At 41.6% G+C, this 5,937-nt stretch overlaps 1 pseudogene; it reads right to left on the bottom strand.

The window, feature by feature from the left end:
- Positions 1–263: 263 nt before the first annotated feature.
- Positions 264–2,673, bottom strand: LOC147147791 (uncharacterized; annotated as a pseudogene).
- Positions 2,674–5,937: the final 3,264 nt, after the last annotated feature.

Raw genomic sequence — 5,937 nt, 5'->3', positions numbered from 1 at the left:
AGGCTCTGAATCATATTCCCTTTTCCCTGAATGATCATTTCAGCTTCAAATGCCTTTTGATAAATGAAAGGAATTTATTACAGAAAAGTCTACATACAAAGATAAGTATTGCCAAACCTAAAAAAGAAAAAATACAATTTTGAAGCCTGGCACCTGGACCTAGATAATAAATGAGGAAATCTGGAAAGCAGCAAAACTTCCTTGCACATTTGTTTTCAAAAGAGCCAAGGTCTACCCATTAGTCACAAATAATTATATTGAAATCAGAGGATACTGCAAGGAGTGTCATGGCCATCTTGACAATTGTGACAGAGAGCCCAGATCAACAGTCCAATGATGCTCAACTGTTACATTAAGAACATTGATGACTCCCTGCACACTGGCAGCTCAAAGGGATTCCTGTCTGGGCAGTTGCGTGTGCAGATAGCCAAACAACTTGTTGAGGGCAGGATGGAACCACATGTAATGGCGGGCATCGCAGGCAAAGACACTGATGGACTTTGAAGATCCTGCCAAGCCACCTCCCAAATTTGGCCACCCTGCACAAGGCAAAACAAGAGAAAAATGGCATTAGGTGATAAAAATCTAATTTTATCATGCAGCTGTTGAAGTACAGTGCATCTCACAGAGTCAAACACAAATGCATGTTTACAAGACATTATCCAAAAAATCTCATCCAACTGTATGTTTTGATGCAACTTGCTCAGTAGTTAAAAAACTGGTGAGACCGAATGATTCGTCTGGCCATATCTTCCTTTATCAGGGTGTTATGACAGGAAATAAAAGCTCTCATTTACCAGTGGTGCATATGTTGTCAGAGAAGCATGATGTTTGTGCTATCACACAGTGGCTGAAGGAATGGATTCATGCAGGTGCACCGGTTGGAAAAAGAAGCTGTGAGTGATGTTTCTCTCACCATTCTTGGATCTCTGGTCAAGGCTTTTACCCCTCATCCTGATTTGAAGACCTACATCAGTGAGTGCTTTAATGTCTTGATTGGGAACAGCATGCAAACCTGCGGCCATGTTTTTTCAGGGTAGATGTTTCACACTACATCAAAATGATCTGCCAGCGACTGCCTGCAAAATAAAAGACATCTTGTTTCTTCATGAGCTCATTAGCACAACTACTTAAGTCACAATGTAAGAACTTCTACGGGCCATCACTATTGTAGCACTTAGTGAATCTGAAGGTAATGACAGTTCTGGAACTCCTCTCCCATCAGAAAGGTGCAAAAAATACCTGAAAGCTCAAATTACACAAGAAGAATTCGTCAGCATGCCAGATGAAGAGGTTCAGGCACAGGAACCGGTCGAGGCACATCATCAGCAGATCCAGACTAATGGTCGACAGTGGGTGTCAGAAATATGTGAGGAGAGCAGGTCACTTGCCATGCCTGATGGGGAGAGAGATAACATCCACTTCCTCCCTGAAATTATTCCCCACATTATAAGACTTGGAAGTTACTTACCACTCTGGATAGGGGTAATGGTCCCTCTCTTCCGAAGTACCAGCATCACTGCAAGTTCGACAGCTGTCGAAGCAGAGTTCAACATCATAAAACATTATGCTTTTCAAGCATTAAAGCCTTCCCATATGTGTCGACCGGTTCCTTGCTCGTCATCTTGCATTCATTGAGAGAAACAGGCGGATTTCTGCTGCAAAACAAAAAAGTGAAAAGGGTGATGTAGGTGATGCTACGACCTGACTATGTCTCCACTACTTCTCAGAGTGAAGAAGAAAATGTAAAAACTAATGCTGATCTTGGTGATGAGTCTGATGCTTCTGCAAACAGTCTTCATATTAATGAAGTTGAAAACTGGAGAGGCTTAGTGGTTCCATCCAAAAAAGGAAGATGAGTTTATATCTCTCTCCTTGTCCTGAGTGGCTGCATGTGGATTCATCTGTGGGACGTAAAAAAGTCAAGGTGCAATTGTTAAAAAATGGGAACCGACAACAGCCTGTTAAACTTGGCAAATTGAAAGTCGCTGTGCTCAACACTTGTGCATTTGATGCTGTTTCAGAGTCTTTCTTTTTCTTTTTGTGACAGCTTTTCATTTGAAAAGGCTGTAAGCAGCAAGACCTGTGACAACCCATTCCTCCAACTTTTAAAAAACATCGCTACAGGAGGTGTGGCACAACAAGTGTATTCAAAGAGGCAGAACTCCTGAGGGAAATCTTCAAGCCTGTCCACCTGACCTATAGTGCGCTCCAAATAGATGCACAATGTCACATCTCTGCAGTGATTGAGAAAGCCATGAGGAATCTTCCAAGTGTTAAGTTGAAAAAACAATGTTCCTCACAGTACTGCAGTCTAAGTACTCATAACAAGGGAAGTTCCACTTCTCTTCCACTGTGTACCAACATTGCTGTCCTGCAGACCTGTGGCATGACTCACCTTCAGAATGCTGCTAAAGAAGGACTGAGCCTTCCTGACTCTACTTACCTCAGGCCAATCCAAAATCCATTTCAGTGTCCTTCTGCATTCAAAAAGTAGAACAACATTACAGTAAAAAGGCTCTATTGTTTAGCGGATGTTCCCCACTGCTACAGTCTGGGAGAATGTGCGTGGATTGACACCGACCTTGGTACTAGTTGGACAGAAGTTGCCCTGCTTGAATTTCCCACCAGTCTGGTGCTGCAAGAGAAAATGTTTACTTTGAGAGCAGTCATAGCATTTCATAAAGGCTTGATCCAGGATTCCCTCTCTGGAGGCGTCTGCTGTCTATAATCATAGTTCTGCCATACCAGCTGGTCAAGATGTCTCTCAATAGTGCAGCTGTAGAAGTTGCTGATGATCTTAAGTGGCATACCAAACTTTTCTTTATTGCTTATTCTCATTTGGGTAATGGGTGAGCTGAAGCTTACTGACTTATCTTCAGGATCCTGCTCTCTAATAGCAACTGCCCTTGTGTCTCCCTCACAACATCTACTGTATCAATCTTCTCTCAGGAATTCCTCTAGCTCTCTCGCCGGGAAGCTCTTTCTTCATCAACTTTCCACCAATCCACTCACTGTCTCACTTCTAGATGTGTCTAAACCACGGGTCGGCAACCTTTAACACTCAAAGAGCCATTTCGACCCAGTTTCCACGGTAAAGAAAACACGTTTTGACATAAAAAATGAAGATGTTAGCATACAGTATATACAGTATATACTGTATATCTTTACACTTAATAAAATAGTGTCTTGCTTATGAAATCCATGCAGTCCATCCATATTTCAGAAAATTACATTTTATTTATGAAATGAACACGTTGAACTCTTACAAACACAAATCGTAGAGGTGAAGCCAGGTCTCTTTCAAATGCATTAAAAAACTGAACTTAAATTATCCATCGAGCAAACAAAAATGCAGTGAGCAGTTACCCTTTGGGCTTTCGGAGCGTGTACCCTTGACCTGAATTTAAAAATACAAAGGCACTATTTCATTGAACAATGAAAATAAATATTTGCAAATTAACTGCCTGAATATTTCTTTTACCTGGTTAACAGGACTACTGCTCCTGCACCTCTACGTACAGCGTCTGCAAATCAGGGCGATTGCTCTGAAAAAATCTGATATTGTTGTGCAAGTGTTCATATTACATTATGAATGTGACCTCGGTCTCTTTCATGTGTGAACATAATGCGTCACTAAAGTGAACCGCATGCACCGAAGAAGAGACAACGTCACTCACGGCGTAGTGTTTACGGAAGTAAATGTGATCCAGCGTGTCGTCTAAAAAGAAGCGATCCGGTAGGAGGTATAAATACAGCATTTGGGGGAAATTATGAGGCGAGGCTTTTAGATCTCATTTCATGGAGACGTCACTGAAAATGACGTCACGTCATAACCCCGCGTAAAAAATGAGACGATCTGAGCCGTGGCTGAATTACTACAATCACCATAAATGTCCACTTTTATGCTTCATGTTTCAAGTGGGATTAACTTCAAGTCAAATGTAAAGTCAATACTCTAATTCAAAACAACTTTGCAGATTCGATCTCCCGGCTGCCACCGCTTTCCCTCCGCCCACGTGGAGTGCATTTTCGGCTCGAATAACATATATATATATATATATATATATATATATATATATATAACATATATATAACAATATATGCGAACTGGCGCGGTTCAGACTGCTGTCACATTTAGGCTTGCCAACCGTCCCTTGAAAAACGGAATCGTTCGGTATGGGAAATTACATCACTGATTCCTGCAGTTCACTCACTAAATCATTGGTTAACGGGAAATGACATCACTGATTCCTTCATGAAGGCCAATAGCGTGGCAGTATGTTCAATAAATTCCGCTTACATCTGACGTTGGCTGCTGATTGGTCGATCGCGAAGATTGACAACATGCGCATGGGTGAGCTCAAATGAACTGCGAAAAGAACGAATCACTTCAGGAAGTGATCCGTTCACTCACGTTCACTGAAAAGATTCGTTCTTTTTGAACGAATCGTTCGCGAACGACCGAACACTAACGTAGCGAGCAAGAGCTACAACTTGTGTCTGCACTGTTGCCAACCTAATAACGGTTTTGCTATATTTCGCAACATTTTCAACCCCTCTAGCAACTATTTCTTTCCCCAAAAATGAGACTAGCAAATATGTGCTCCAAATGACAGCAACATTCTAATTTCCTGCACGGTGGATTAAAGTGGGCCAAGAAGATTGGGCCTGACAGCACGGTATGCAAATCTACAGTTTCATTTGTATGTATGTATGTATTGGGTGTATTTTAAGTAATCACTCTCAGTAATACTGTACTTCACACATATTTGGGAATGCTGACAAGATATGGCAAGTATGAGTTGGTGATTAGTGCGCAAAATTAATTTGATAATTTTTAAAGTGTAAAGATGTCAATTTAATGGCCGCAAATAATTTTAAAAAAAATTGTATTTCCTAAGTGAAACAACACTGTAATACCATATCTACACACATCCACCCCTCTAATTCTTGCATATATTCTGTTCTTCTGCCTGACCTGCTCCATGCTCTCAATGCAGGTCATGTCATCTGCAAAGATCTTGGCCAATCAGGATTCCAGTCTATTATCATCCATCAGCCTATCTATCACTATTGCAAACCCTGATGCAGTCCCTAAACTGTCCGCCACACCCAAAGCATACCTCACCACTGTCCTTCAGCCCTCATACATGTGCTGTACTAGTCTAACTAGTTCTTTCCGTCTATCCAACACACTACTGCCACTAGTAAACATATTTAAATCTCTATCCTTTATCACCCTCTCTATCTCTCTATCTGGTCAACCTTTATAGGTCTTTCTCTCTCTCAATACTGTCCAACCGAGTATACAAGTCAGCGTCTTCTTATTTGGCCTTGACCACCTCTACCTTCACCTTGGATAGAATCTCTTTACGCATGCCGTGATCTGTGTTTTCGTTGATTTTGGTTTTGGTTAGTTCGAGTTTGGTCATGTTTTTCTTGTACCCTGTGTGACTCCCGTAAGGTTTTTGTGTCCACCTGTGCTTGTCAACCTGATCTTTTGTGTATTCCAAAAAACTCTCTCAGCCACTTGTGTCTTGGCCAGCTGTTTGTTGGTGTCTAGTCAGTTGGCTTTTATTTAGTTCCCTGCTTTCTTTCAGTCCTTGTCGGTTTATTTGTCCTCATCACATCTTGGACCCAGTCGAAGCAGATGTGCTTCTCTCATGAACAGCCTGGTTGCACAAGTGGACATGTTCTGTGCCCAGTAAGGTTCCTACTTGGTACTGGCACCGAATACACTCCATGTGTTCTCCAACCCAACTCTGAAGAACTCAGACGATCCTATCTTCCAAGTACTTCTGGGTCATCTTGCTCAGATAGGAAAGGAAAGAAAAATTTTACGAGAATTCGAAGAGGTCTGTGTCTTTCAGTATATGAGCTCTGATTGTTGAGTCACACATTGCCAGTACATCTCATTTTCTCCCTATTTGTCTC

The sequence above is a fragment of the Filicampus tigris genome, chromosome 5 (assembly GCF_054856515.1).
Source record: "Filicampus tigris isolate MCC_2025a chromosome 5, RoL_Ftig_1.0, whole genome shotgun sequence".
NCBI lineage: Eukaryota > Metazoa > Chordata > Actinopteri > Syngnathiformes > Syngnathidae > Filicampus > Filicampus tigris.
Note: the sequence above shows the minus strand (reverse complement) of the source record. Positions and strands in the feature narration are given on the sequence as shown.